The sequence below is a fragment of the Bidens hawaiensis genome, unplaced genomic scaffold, assembly GCF_021521415.1.
Source record: "Bidens hawaiensis isolate Kalapana, Puna unplaced genomic scaffold, B.hawaiensis_p1.1 tig00075871_1, whole genome shotgun sequence".
Classification (NCBI taxonomy): Eukaryota; Viridiplantae; Streptophyta; class Magnoliopsida; order Asterales; family Asteraceae; genus Bidens; species Bidens hawaiensis.
Window position 1 is genome coordinate 2021 of NW_027503133.1, and position 16302 is coordinate 18322.

The window sequence follows — 16302 nt, forward strand, 5'->3', positions numbered from 1 at the left end:
CGACCAAGTTCATTTCCTTAATGAACGAACACAAACATAAAATTATGTTCGGTTAATTGTCCCTAAACTGTCCGTTTGTCCGATAAAAATTTAACGATCGACAAAAACCTTATTCAGTTTGGTTCGTTCACATACCTAATCATCATACTTTAAGATCAAGTTTCAATTAAATAATTTCCATTGCCATTATAAAAAAAAAGTAATAACTTATCGAATGACATAGCGTCCACATATTGGTGAAAAATTGAAGCGTAATTGAGTAAACGTTATTCAAAAGGAAAGAAAATGTATGATGATCACAATCAATATTTCCCACAAAAATAAAAAATAAAAACGATCGATGATTAAAATAATAATTACACCTGTCACCTTTAGATTTGCACTTTCTGACTAATTAATCACTTTTTTCAACCACGACTCCCAATACTTAACGTTTACTCCCCTTGATTTCATAACCCATGGCAGACACCACAAAACCCACCACCACCAACCACCAAACCCCACCTCCCCAACCGCCACCCATACCGTCCAAACCCCAACATCTACCGCCGCAACTACTTCTGCCTCTGCTGCTTCTGGGCAATATTAATAATAATCCTAATCTTACTCATCGCCGGCTGCATACTCTACCTCCTATACCGGCCCCACCGTCCCACATTCTCCATCACGTCACTCAAAACGTCTGACTTTAAACTAACCACAAACTCTGATGGCACAACACACTTAACATCCAGCCTTAACCTCACTCTGTCCACCAAAAACCCCAACAAACGTGTCACGTTCTTCTACGATCCAACCACAGTCACTTTACTGTTATCAGCCCAGGATACCCAGATCGGAAATGGGTCGGTGGCGAATTCGTTTGTTAGTGAGCCGAATAATATTACGGTGGTTCGGGCTGGGTTGGATGGGGAGAATGTGTTGTTGAGGTCGAGTGATGTGAGTCGGGTTAGATCGGATCTGAAGAGAGGTGGAGTGAGGTTGAAGATTTATTTGGATACGAAAACACAAGTGAAGATTGAGTCGTTTAGAAGTAAGAAAGTTGGGATTCGGATCGAATGTGATGGGATTCGGAGCTTGGTTCGGGAAAGAATGCGACCGTGGCGGCTTTGGTTAATGATGCCAAGTGTAATGTTGATCTGCGGATTAAGATCTGGAAATGGACCTTTTCGAGTTAGTTCGTTAGACCGTTTGTTTTTGTTTTTATTTTTTATTTTATTATTAATATTATTGACTTGATGAGGATTTGATGAAAGTGATTAGACAAAGGATGATAGAAGAAGAATTGAAGAAACAGTAATTTTCGTTACTCTTTGGTTATGATACTGAAATTATTGTAATTGTTTTCATTTGATTAAGTGTGTTTTTTTTACTTATGAAATATTCATTGTAAATGATTATTATTAATGATTATTTGTTTTTTCTTTGCTTCAAGCATTCTTTGTTTGTATTTTTACTTAACATAAAGAACTAAAGAAGAGCAAATTGATATTTTCGTCCACGTAGACATCACTTTCGTCATTTTCATCAAAATTGTTTTTTGTTTTAATATTTCTGTCATCATGGTTTCATTTTCATATCATTTCAATTCAATTTACTAGCTTATTTTTTCCTGTGATTAATAATGATTTTGTATTTTGTAGTTTGATATTGCCTTTAAAGTTTCCATTTTAGTTAGGTGTGCTGTTGGTTGCCCAAAATAGAAAAAATATACATGTGCCATGTTGCTATCTTTTTCGGTCCTGTATTTTTATTTTCACAAATGTTACTAGTGTTATTTAACACCAGTAACCATAAATTATTATTGTCATTATTCATGAATAGATTTGAATATGTGACTTGTGACCATATAAGTGGCATGTGTCTCTCTATTAAATGGAGACTATAAATGAACTAGACTCAGATTGATTTTCGTTCCTTTGTACTATTTTATGATTTATATCTTTTCTAATGGTGACTTTTTTGTATTTATGCTAACGCACTATATAAATTTGGAGAGCTTCGATGTTCCATTCTGGCTAGACTATGTTGTCTTAATCGAGCACACACTGGTTTCAGAGTTTGGCTTGGGCGTTCCGCCGGAAAATCATACCGCCGACTGTCACTTGACAATCGTTGTGTCACCATAAGAGAAGAGTTCTCTAGCTAAACACACGGCGGGACGAAACCCCGGAGGGGCTCATAGTTCGAACTGACAACCTTTACACAAGGCCTAGCTCAAATAATTCATTGTCAATATCCACCCAATAGTGATACAAGTAACATTCAAACTTGAATTTCCATCGAAGAACCTAAGCAACCTACAACTAGACCACAAGGGAGGACTTTTATGATTAATATCGTTATGGTCATTAAAGTTGATTGCCATTCCTATATGTTTAACACTTGTATGCCATTCCTATTTGTTTCTCGCATTTTAATGTATTTGATATTAAAAACTCACTTTTAATCTCAGAGGCTCCTAACGATTGGGAAAATTAAATATAAAAAGTTCGTGAATTGCTATTTTCTTTCATATTTCGTGAATTGCATAAACTAAATAACTAATTGTGCCTTTTCTAGTTATAAATACCTTATGAATTTCCTCAGGTTATTTTATATTTGTTCACTCATTTTAGAAAAAATGAATGCTATAAACAAACTGGTCAAAAAGACCAACAAGACACCTCTCTTCACAAGAGGTCACACCAATTAGACCGTTCAATGCTCTTACAATTAGACCTATATTTATATCATAAAATACCAAAAATCTTATATCTCTAACAATGTCTTCTACCTTGATCGTGTTGACTTCAGTATTTAAAAGTAACCACATTGATAATTATTCAATTAAAAACTCTTCTTCTTTGACCTTGATCTAGAACCATATAATTAACACCTTCAGCCATAATGTAGTTTGATATATCGTTGTAATATAATTTCATTATTCGAGTTAATACTTAATTTCAACGTCTTATCTTACTAATAAAAGAAAATATTCAAGGCTACTAATGTTTACGTAGCACTCCCTTACATTTCATTCTCTCTATTAGTCATGTGACGTTCCTATAGCAATTTAATTTAATTCATTATTAATTTATTATAACAATTTTAAAACCAAAATATATATTTAGAAATATGTATTTTTTGGGAAGGATTAACATGAAATCCAACACTAACATTAATTCATTATTAATTTATTATAACAATTTTAAAACCAAAATATATATTTAGAAATATGTATTTTTTGGGAAGGATTAACATGAAATCCAACACTAACATGAGAACTCTTGTAACTCATTCTAACCATAAATCTTAAGATTTGATGGTTGAGATCAATTATTGAATGCTTGGGTTATACATACACCATGTTGGTTATTTATATACAAGGGTAGCCTATATGAGTCGTATAGGCTCTCTACGGCTCGTATAGGTGCATAGTCAAGTCATTTTCAAACAGAAGTGTCAGGTTTTATTCTTTTGTATCGTATAGCCCTATAAGGTTCGTATAGGGCTATATGACTCATATAGGGTCTATTTAACTTAGGGGTGTTCAAAATTTAATTCAAATTCGAAACATTCAAAATTCGACTCGATTCGAATTCGAATATGAAGATTCGAATTCGATTTCAAAATATTCGAATTTGATTCGATTCGTATTCGAGTATAGTAATCGAATACGAATTCATGTTTTTTTATTCGATTCGATTCGAAATTCGAATTCAAAATATATAATATATTAATATATATTTAATTTATTAATTTGGGTCAAATTCTTAAATAATAAATGTCAAAACATAACAATAAATCCCAATAACCCATACTGATATTTCTTTATTTTGTCAATACTTAATTTTGGACTTATTTTCATGTGCTATTGTAGCTACTTTAAACTTATATTTATGTGTTTTATATTGATGATTATGATTTTTGAAGTTTTTGACATATGTGAACTTGAATCAATTCAAATTTATTCGAATTCGATTTGAATTCGAGTTTCAAATACGAATAGAATCGAATTTCGAATATTGGATGTAATACGAATACGAATACGAATCGAATAATCCTACTTTTAAACGAATACGAATCGAATACGAATACTTGCAAAAAATAAATTATTCGAATTATTCGATTCGATTAACTTGAAAATTCGTTATTCGATTCGATGAACACCCCTAATTTGACTCGTATAGTTTTTTTTTTCAATTTTAAAATTACAAAAAATATCAAAAACAACACCCGAGTTGGTTACAAAATAAAAATATACATAACAACCTACGTATAACATGAGCGTTTCGGGGTAACGACTTTTTAGTTTCATTTGTTGGTGTAGATGTTGGTATTATCTTACAAAGCAACACACAAATCTTAAATGGTTTGAGAAAGAAAATCTTATACCTGGTTTATACGGGTCGTATACCACCTATACGAGTCGTATAGACCAAAAAAGTAATTAAAAATCTCTGGTCAAAGTACATGCTGACATGCTGTATATACGAGTTGTATAGACCCTATATGTGTCGTATAGGTCAGACGAGTTACGTAGGCTATACCAGCCGGAAAATCTATATGGCTCGTATAGGGTCTATACGGCTCGTATAGACTGCAAAAAGCTGCAACACTGAAACGTTCGTACGCAGGTCAATAAGTTAGGGTTATACGACTCGTATAGGCCCTATACGAACCGTATAGTCTTATTCCCACACCAGGGGACTGGTGTATGCATAGCAAGGCCCTTATTGAATTTGGCCTCACATTGGATGGTACATTTTAGTATTATATTTTATTGCAAAGGGGTATAATAAGAATGTAATTGTAAGGAAAAGACTAAAGAGGACAAAAACTAAAAAAACATCTTTGGGATGTGTGCATGACTTTCTCTCTCCATCTTTATATAATCAGACGTGTTTACATATGTGACATCGTTTTACATCTTTTACATGTTTTGCGCACGTTTACATATCTTACATGCTTTACAACAACCAATAAATGTAAGAAATGCAACGGACATGTGTAAAATTATATAACCAGACGTGTTTTACATTTGTTACATGCTTTAGATTCAGGCTGTTTTACATGTTTACATACTTTACAACAACCAATAAATATAAGAAACGTAACTGGTCTCGATGAGTACATATGTAAGATGAGATATGAATATGTATTAAATTAAGCATAATAATAATTAAACAATCTGGAATAGTTAGAGGTTTCCCATATATATTTGGAAGCTTTCATTTTCATTTACAATTAGAAATCTGGAATTATTAGAGGTTTCCCATATATATTTGGAAGCTTTCATTTTCATTAACAATTAGAATTACGATTATTATTATTGTTATTACTATATTTTTACCATCATTATTACTATTATAAGTAGCGTTTTTGGTACTCAACAAACATGTGTACAACAACAACATAGTAGTTAAGAAAATGAGGATTGACCATTGGGATTCTATAACTTTCTAACTTTCTGATTGCGACAACGTATTATTTTGTCATAATCAATTTTTTACTATGGTTTACTTAAACCGCATAAAGGGTATTTTGGAAAATTCAACAAAAAAATGATTTTAGGTTATAATCTCTAGCAGGGGCAATTTAAGAATAACATTTTTTGCTGCAAAAGATTGCTAATCCGTTTGCAATTTGATACATGATGAGGTGGTTTTTAAAAGGCATTTTTGTTTTAAAAAGAGTTGACAGGCCAAAGTGTGTTTTAAATTTCGGGTCATAACTTTGGTTTCAAATCTTTAGGGTTATGAGTTATGACTTTGGTGACAGATCCAAAGATAAATTTTGAGCATTTAAAGTTTGGTTTTGAATTAGATTCAAAGCCACTAATTTTCTGTTATTTATGGGATATTTTGGATTTGACATGGGTCAAATTGTAAAAGGGGCAAAATGTGTTTCAACTTTCGGGTCATGAATTCGGTGATGGGTCTTTAGGGTTATGACTTTAATGGGCATTTTCGACTGATCAAAAGATTATTTTGAACATTTAATTTTGGGGTGATATTCAAAGTTAATATTTTCTATCATGTATAGGATAACTTGGATTTAATAGGGTTCAAATTCCTTTAATGGGCAATTTCGAAATCTTGGTTTTATGAAAACTACTCATTGTTCAAAGAAAAACCGGTTTGTGCAAAAGTTTGAATATGTACATATTTTAGTCTATTTAGGTGTGGGTGTGTGTATATGCATGTGTGTGTTTGTGATGAGGATCATAAAGAATTTTGAGAAATAATTTGGACCATTAAAAAAAACCTTTTAAAAAGGTAAACAAAAAGTACATAAAAAAACTAAAAATTAAACAAAAAAAAAGCATCAAAACGTTTATCCAGCATCCCGGTTTTAAATAAATAAATTTCTTAATAAATTGAATTTCATGAAACATTATCTTATCTTAAATATATATATATGTGTGTATACACATACACATGAAACCTTTAAAAGCTTTCTGGTTGCTTCTCACCTCCTCTCAAACCACCAGATAGCTTTATTTGTAAACTAGCTTTAGAAACTTGTGTATTACACGAAATAAATTAATGTATAAATTACAATAAATAATTTAATACAAATAAAAAAGATAATTAAATCTCTTTATTATGTAAAAAAATGTATTACAAATTTAGTCATTTTATATCATCAAATATATTTGAATTTTAAATCGAGAATGTATTGTTCTACCATCGGTTTACAATAATGAAGCAATGCCACTGGAATCAACATTTAAAACAATGAGGCATTTCGATGTGAAAGATGTAGCCAAAGTCTTTCACAAAAATGTTATACATTCCACACCCGACCATAGACAAAAAAAAGACATCAGATTTTACTTTTTGAACATATTTCATGTTGTCCTTATAAACACATTGTTATTCAACTATCACAATCTTACTATATTAATAAAAGAAAATGTTGAAGCTTATTTGTCAAGCCTAGCTTTCATTCTAACTATCCATGGGTCAAAACCATTTTGTCAAGTGGTTATAACATAATGTGGATTTTATTCATTATTGAATTAAGTGACATTTTCATACTTGAGGTTTGACCATTTGACGCAACTTTAGTACCTTTTTAAAATTTCTTGAAATCAACACTTGACGTTTCCATTAAAATCATGCTATTTTAATACTTTTCGTTAACACCATTTGTTTTTCTCATTAAATTAATCTATAACTATTTGAGAATCACAATTGAAATAACAGACCTAATTTATTTTATCATTTGACAAAATTCGTGTAATACACGTGTTCAAAAGCTAGTAGTCTTATAATAAATATAGAAAATGGAAAATTTGTCTATGATTTTTAAGACTGAATATTTGTAAAAATAAATTATTATAGTTTTCTTCAATATGAAGATGTCTAAAAAATGTACTCTTTTAACATAAACTCTTTTATATATACATTTTAATTTTTAAGAAAATATATTTATGACAAGTAATTATTATATTAATATTTTTTTATGCTAAGTATGTTTAGAATATAATTTATCTATACATACTATTAAAGTAGGACACAATTTTCTCATGGCACCATTATAGGGTGCCCACATAGGATGCCACTTCACCTCCATGTCATCCATTTCCTTACTTAATCATTTCAACTCAGCAATTAAACCACATTTAACCCATTAACCCATATTAGCTTAATTTCTCGCGGGTCTTCATTATCTATTAACCCGTAAATTCAAATACTGTATTTAAGTCTAAATTCTTCTCCTTACACTTTTCACAAACCCTAATGGCCGCTCTTAGCCTCTTATTTCTGATTAATATTTCCGATCCAAGGTAAACTACAATAAATTAATTTTCGGCAACCTTATTATTTTTTCTGGTTATTCTTTCTTATAAGTTTTATATGTTTATTTTCAGATATAACTGATTTCAAAAAAATCAATTTAGGTTGGTGACATGATACACGGTCATGAAGGTGATATGTGGACGTTTTAAGTTTTTCCGGTAAGTGTTGCCGGTTTATTTTTCCTATCATGTTTATAACGATGACTTTTTTATATTTGTTTCAATACTTCATTTAACTTTGTTAATTAATCAAAATATGAACTTTCATGATTAATAGAAGTTTCTTTCTCTTTTCCGGTATACCATGGTCATTCTTACAATATTGTTTTTCCGGTAACATCTTTTAAATTTTCATTCTTTTTAATTATTATTTAAAACTCCATAATATATATATATTAATTGTCTAATTTATTATTTCAGGATATTGTTCGACTCATCTATACTAATATCGTTTTTCGGTATACCATGGTCATTATGACAATATCGTTTTCCTGGTAACACCTTTTTAATTTTTTGTTTTTTAATTATTGTTTAGAAGTCCATAATATAATTATTAATTTTCATTTTTATTATTTCAGGTTATTGTTCGACTCATCTATACTATTATCGCTTTTTAGGTATACCATGGCTATTCTGACAATATCGTTTTTCCAGTAACACGTTTTAAATTTTCCGTTTTATAATTATTTTTTAAAAGTCCACAATATAATGATTAATTCTCTTTTTTATTATTTCAGGTTGTTGTTCGACTCATCTATGCTAATATCACTATTGATGAAGACCGAAGTATTTGTATTTTTATTAAACATTCATGTATAGATTTAATTTATTCATGTATTACAATATTTCAATTTCATATATCATAGTTAAAAGTTAATAGTATTTGTTTTCGTTTTTGATAATAAATTACACCATTAAATATTTCATTAATTCTAATTATTTAGTATGACTTTCCTAATTTGTGGACATAACCGAATTCGGTTTTATACGTTGACTTTCCTCAATTAATTATTTTCTAATTTTTGTCACTACCATCTATAATAAAATTCTAATTACAGAATTTAAACCCTAATAAAATAATATTATACATTGACTTTCCTCAATTAAGTATTTCCTAATTTGTAATTGTAACGAAATAAAAATTAAATTAAAATTAAGTTAAAATTATTACTCTTTTTTCAAATTTAATCTATAAATCTATAAATAATAAATTCCATAATTCAAATCATAATAATTTATTTAAAATTAAATGTTCTTAATCTATAAATAATAATACATAATACGGACTAACACCTTTACCAATTATAAATAAGTAAATCAGGTTATAAAATGTATCTATTGTATCTCTATACATTTTTGGTATATGATTTGAATTATAATTTTAATTTATAATAAATATCAATATTAATTGTTTGACTAATAGGTTTCCTTTGTATTCGTTTAATATATCGTCAAAAATGAATTGTTTCCTATTTAACATGTTTCCTTTTTTTGTTTCTAACTAACAATTCAAGGACATTAATTCTTAAAATCAATTCCACGAAACATCATAAGTTAGTCAAAACTGATTCAAATTACATTAATTCTCATTCTCATGTTTAAACTTATATTATTCTATGCAATTCAAATTTTACATATTATTTAATATATTTTATTTGATTTAAACAATATATGTGAAATCAAGTTTAAATTTAGTCCAAAACACATTAGTCAAAATAATAATGTCCTTGAATTGTTATATCATGTCAAGAATTATATCTTCCCATTATTCGAAATCCTTTCTATTTATATTCAATTTAACATAAATAACTCAATAATTTACACTATATATTCGTTCATTTCTTAAGCTTTCTAATCAGCTAGAACAATTATAACCTCCATTGTTTTTCTTCATACAAGTTAATGTCAGTTTTCTTTTAATATTTTTTTATTTATCTTTCACATTTTTCATTCATTATACGTTACTAATTCATTGTGTTCTTATTTCTTAAGGTCAATGGAGTCCCAGAAGTTTACTATGTTACACGAGATTGATGTTCTTAGATCTACTCCATCTACCATTAAGGTAAAAGTGTTGAAGGTTTGGAGTGTCAAGGATAACATTAAACCTAATGAAGATTTCTTGATTGAGATGGTTTTTATGGATGAATCGGTAATGTTTAGTTTTACCATTTATGTTTATTATTTTTTGTCCCTTTTGTTATATTTCATAATTTGTTGTTTGTTTTTTTTTAAAATCCAGGGTAACCGAATGCAGTCTACAGTATTTAAACAAGATATATTCCGTTTTAAACGTTATTTAAACGAGAATGCTACACTAACTATAGTCAACCCTAGCCTTGGATCTAATGTGTCTAATTACAAGGTTATCGACTGCCCTAATAAGTTAGTGTTAAACTTCAGTACCCATGTTAATCCTTGTAGCCAGTTTGATGGTCCTACATTCGGTTTTAAGTTTTACTCATTCAAGTCAGTTATTGATAAAGAGATCCCGTTGAAAGCAACTATAGGTATTATTTAAGTAGTTTATTTATTTTTATTTATCAACATTTTTTTTAATTCTAATTCTTTAATCCCATGTCTTCCAGACATAACTGGACATGTTGTTCATGTTTTTAAAGATAACAATTCTAATCTGAGAGATGTATGTAACATCCCGAAATTTCCAAAATGATATTAATTATATTACTTAATAATAGGGGGAAAGTTTACTCGGGTTATCGGGAAATAAATAAATAAGGAGTTGGTATGGGTCGGGCTAGCGTTGGGTAATGGGTATGGGTTATGGACTTAGATTAATTGAGATGGGTTAAATGAGAATGGGATCTAAAGGATATAAATATCCCCTAAACCCAAAATATCTTCATTTTCACCAAACTCCCTAACACTCCAAAACACACACACACCACCAACTTCGCCGGCGGCCGGGACGAGAGAAGACCGAGATCAGAGAGAGAGAGAGAGAGAGATTAGTGTGATTAGCAAGTAAACAAGATCCAAACAAGCTCAAAAAGGTATGATTCTTGATCTTTGAAGTTTAAAGATCCGAGTTTTATAGCGTATGTAAGACCGGAAACGGTTGGGGAACGTAGGGGGTGATGTTGAACCATAGAAAGGGTGTTAAAATCGCTCAAAATGCTGGAAAGAAACCGAACAACGGCTGTCTGGGCAACTTCGCCTGCATCTGGGCAACTTCGCCTTCAAAGCGATGAACTTCGCCTGCACGCTAAGTTCGCCTGATGAACTTCGCCTGCAAGCTAAGTTCGCCTGATGGCAACTTCGCTGTAAAGTTAAGTTCGCCTAACTGGTAACTTCGCCTGAGGCCAAGTTCGCCTGATGACAACTTCGCCTGAAGCCAAGTTCGCCTGATGACAACTTCGCTGTAAAGCTAAGTTCGCCTAAGGTTTAACTTCGCCTAAAGCCAAGTTTGCCTGAGGTTTAACTTCGCCTAAAGCCAAGTTCGCCTGAGGTATAACTTCGCCTAAAGCCAAGTTCGATTAGAAAATAAATTAAAAATCTAATGAAAAATGTGTTAAGACAGTTAATGGAAATAAAATTTTTCCAAGCTGACCTGGCAGCTCAACCCCAGCCAGGGGCTCTGCCCCTTGGACCCTGCTAGGGGCTGCCGCCCCTAGACCCCGCTGCCAGGGGCGCTGCCCCCGGACCCCCATTCGTTGTGGGTCATATAAAGATAGAAATACAACATGAGTAGTAGTAGTTAATTGTTACGTGTAAATATTATACAGTTAGCCGTGCACAGCTCAAGAAGGGAATAACTATTAACGGAGAGCGTAACAGGATTCAGGTGAGTTTCTAGCCCCATTCCTTGTTATGTTTTCGGGGCTGTGTGCATACTCAATGTGATAGTTAATACACTTACCTTAAATGGTAAGTGTATGCCGTGTATGATATATGTGATAGATACGATTGATTGCTTGACGGTACGTGAACGATCTTCGGATATTGCACGTACTGTCAGGATATAAATAAAGATATTAATATGGTATGTAATGTAAGGATGATGTATGGACATTATGAAGGAAAGCTTGTCGGTACGTGAACGATCTTCGGATATTGCACGTATCGTCAAGGGAAGTGATTAGCTCCTTACATGGATATTAAATAATAACTTATAAATAGTGTTCCTTCTATGGAAAGTATAGTGTTCCTTATATGGAAAGTATAGTGTTCCTTCTATGGAAAGTATAGTGTTCCTTCTATGGATAGTAAAGTGTTCCTTCTATGGAAAGTATATAGAGTGTTCCTCCTATGGAAATTATATATAGTATGGTAATGGTAATGGTTCTTTTAATAGATATTACGTGACGATCCTCCTATGGATATTTATACGAGGTTAAGGTAGTAATATGTGTCTTCGGATACGGGAAGAAATATATGGGAATAAATTGTATGTTGCCTGATTAACTAGAACTCACTCAGCGTAGCTGACTTTTAGTATGCACGCAGGTGAGCTGATTATAGAGTTAGCATGAGGATGGCACATGGCATGGATTGAACGGCTGGCATCTGAAGAAGAAGAAAAGATGTTTTAAATATAAGTTTTGTGTTATGGTATCAAAGAAAAGATTTAATGTTTTGTAACAAATGATTGATGTTTTACCTTCCGCGAAAAGTTTTATTAAACTCTGATTTGAAGAACTGTGTTTATGAGTAAATCCGACGCTAAAGTAAGGCTACCGGGTTCGGGGCCTTACAATGTAAAAAAAAATGCAAGATTAACTATGGAGGTTTCTGATATCAGGTAGATGTATTTCATTAATTTATATGTCAGTTTGTATTAATATTTCTTAATTGTGGAACATTATAAAATTTTTGTTATAATATTTGTGATTTTTACAGCGGTGACAGTGTTTACGTTACTCTTTGGGGTGATTACGTATCACAGTTCTCTAAGTATGTTGTTGACCATTTTGATGAATAACATATGATTATTCTCATGCAATTTGGTAGAGTTAAATACCATAAAGGTTTGCTTTTTATTTTTAATATCTAATTAATTTTTATTGGAGACTTTCTTATTTTAATATCATAATGACTATCTTGTGTTTAAATTTTTAGAGAAACCGTATGTGTCTAATTCCTACGGTTCTGATGTTACTCGTGTGTTCCTCAATGATAGTATTTCTGAGATTGAAGATTATAAAACACGGTAATATTATTAATATATCTCTTTATTTGTTTATTCAATAATTATTTCCTTTGCATTTCTAAATCCTTATAAATTTGTTTGCAGTTTGTTTGAATTTTTAGAGTTCAATGTTGATGGTGTTGTTCGTAGGCCAATTCCTGTAAAGTTGATGTCTACTCTTGATGAAGAGTTTCTGATGGCTACATCATTTTTCAACATTTGTGAAATTTGCACTATATTGCAGGTATATTTTTATAATAATATCTAATTATAATTTATATCTTTTAACATAACGTTATGTTATCTTTTTTTATTGATTTATTTCAGCCAAAGAGTATTATAGTACTCGGGACCATAAAGGCGGTTTGTCCGGATTCAGAATGGTACTATGTCGGTTGCAATAGTTGTAGTCGTAAGGTGATCGTGACTGTGGTAGAAGGCGAAGATATATATGAATGCAAGAATCAGAGATGTAACACTTTGGGTGTTACACCTACTCCTAGGTATATTTTATATTGTATATGTAAATATTTTTTAATAATAAATATTGCTATGTTGTTGATTAAAAAAAATATTTCAGGTTTAAGATTAAGCTAAGAGTTTAAGATGGCAGTGGTGTTGTTTCGTTGACCCTTTTTGATCGGGATGCCAAACTTATTATCAACAAAACAACATCTGAATTGCTTGCTACTAAAGATGAGGTTATGTTTTTATGTATTCATATTCTACTGCTTAATGTTTTATTTATATAAAACACTGTTTATGTAACACATGTTTATATTATAAATTTTTAGGATGATGTTGGGCATAGTGGATTTCCCACGGAGTTGAACTGTTTGTTAGAAAAGAAGTTTGCTTTTAAAGTTGAGATTGCCGATTTCAATTTTAGGAATAACGTTGAGGTATATGGTATATCAAAGCTAACAGACGATCAAGAAATAATTTATGTCATTGAGAAAAGACTGATGCCTGAGTTTATAGTGGTAAATTCATATGCCTTTAACTTGTATCAACTACATTATTGCGTTATGTTTTAATTATTTTTATTATATTTCGTAGCCTTCTGATTCTGGATCCCTAACTTTTGGAAATTCTTTAACTGATCTTCAATCTACAAGTTCTGCTTCTTTAAAGGTTTTTTCCACTTCTATATACTTTACATTATTTGAGATTTTTGGTTTGTTTTTATATTGTTTACACCTTTTTTTTGACAGTTTTATGAGTTTGGGGATAACAAGACTCCAGTTTCTTATCGTTTGGTTGATGATGAAGTTAATGAGATCAAAATGTCAAGTAGTGATTCAGATGACAAACTGAAGCGTAAGCTTATGGATGTTTTTTAGGGTGATCAACCATCGGGATTTTCTTCTACTAAGTCTAAGATAAGCGATGTTCAAGATGATTCTGAGTTGGTTAGCGTTGTTGGATCAAGCAAGGACGGTGTTAAATTTCTTACTCCGAAGGTCGAGAAGTGACTTGAAGACTTCATTTTGGTGGTGTTTTTGAAGATTTCAGGATTTTATTTTATTTACGTTTTAGTAATTAATAATAAATACACCTGAGTGTGTTCGGTGTTATTTATATTTTAAGACTTCATTTTGGTGGTGTTTTTGAAGACTTTATGTTTCGGTTTTGCTTTTATTTACATACATTTCTTATTTATGATAGTGGTTTTTAATTTCTTGAATTTATCCTTTAACTTATTTTGGTTTTTTTGTTTATTGCAACTCATATATTTTAGTTTTAATTTTATTATTTTACGTTTTTAAAAATTTATTTAAATTTTGGATTACATAATTCAATATTGACTATAACAAATGTATTCAATATAGACTTAAAATAATATAATTAAATTCTACAAATATTAAAGTTTAAGATAAGATCAATATAAATACCATAGATATGATATCTAGGTTATAATATTATATTCCAAGATTAAAAAATAACGTTTATATTTTCAAGAAACCCGTTTACCATTTTTTTACGTGGGTTAAACCGACTTTTGGTTTGATTTATAACCAATTTTAAATTCTTTTTACTCTATTTCAACTATCCGATTAATATCAAAAAAAAAACTTTTCGATTTTCTTCCGTGTTTTGAAGGTAAGTTGGTTACTTAAACCCTAATTATTGTTTGATTTTATTCCCAAACACTCTATATTAATAGATTTTTGTTGATTAGTACACATATTTGTTCATCATTTACTTGAATTTCATATATTTGTTTTTATTACTGTATAGCTAATTACCAATAATACTGATTAATCAGATGATTTATCCTGCATTAGCCGTGTTTAATCAACCATTCGTTGAACATATGGTCAGTATCTACAAGTTAAAAGTTGTCGTTATTATAATGTTCTTCAAATTTTTTAGGTTAATCTATGCTAATTTACTTTCTGTTGTATTTTATAGAAAATTCCCAAAGATTATTTTAAGCTTCTTTTCCCTCATGAGTCCTCTCCATGAGACCGTTAAGATTACACATCTAAATCAAGAGTGGGGTGTTGATATTGATCTAAGCAATGATAAGTATGTATTTGGCAATGGATGGTTCCCATTTGTAATAGACAACGGTTTCGGATTTGGTGATGTTTTTCTTTTCTTTCCCAATCAGCCACACGAGTGGAGATTGTTATATGTTCCAGAACATCCGGATTGGAAGCATAAGGTTTTTTATGTCTATGTCTCTTATCCATCAATGAATAAGTTGGTATGTTAAAGCGTATTGTTATTCTTACTCATATGTCAGAATTAAATTTTTAAATATTTATATGTTTATTTCTTAAAATTTGTCTTTTACAGTATTCTTAACAATGTTTTATAAATTTGTATGTCAGCAATTAAGAGACGATCAGCTTGTACTTTATCTTTCATATCTGAATCGTGGAAGGTCATCTGCCAACTGGAATGTTTCTGCGGCTGATGGAAGTAGATGGACTCTTGTGTTTAAAAGTGTCAAAAACAGTATTCCTGGATATGCATTTGTTGGTGAATGGCCAACTTTAGCGAGACATGTTAACTTACAAGTTAATGATTATCTTGTGTTTTTACCGGTTGATCCCAATACTCTCGGGTTATATGTGTTTGATAGTCGTGGTGTTGAACGGACACAGTTTGTTCAACGAATTAATATTGTTGGTGGTTCGGACAATGTTGACATTGTTACTGTTTCAGGTTAATTTCCCAATATTCACATAATTTGTTTATCAAAATATAATTACTTCTTAACTTTTTTTATATGTTTTTATTATTAGATGATGATAGCTTTGGTGTTGTTGATATAGAAGGTGAGCGTGTTTGGATTCGAGATGAGGATGTCAGTGACAATTTTGTTGAAGTTGTTATCAGGGATCGATTGGTA

The 16302-nt window shown here is 30.8% G+C and overlaps 1 pseudogene; it reads left to right on the plus strand.

Annotated features, from left to right (window-relative positions):
• Nucleotides 1–465: 465 nt before the first annotated feature.
• Nucleotides 466–1355, plus strand: LOC143606617 (NDR1/HIN1-like protein 13; annotated as a pseudogene).
• Nucleotides 1356–16302: the final 14947 nt, after the last annotated feature.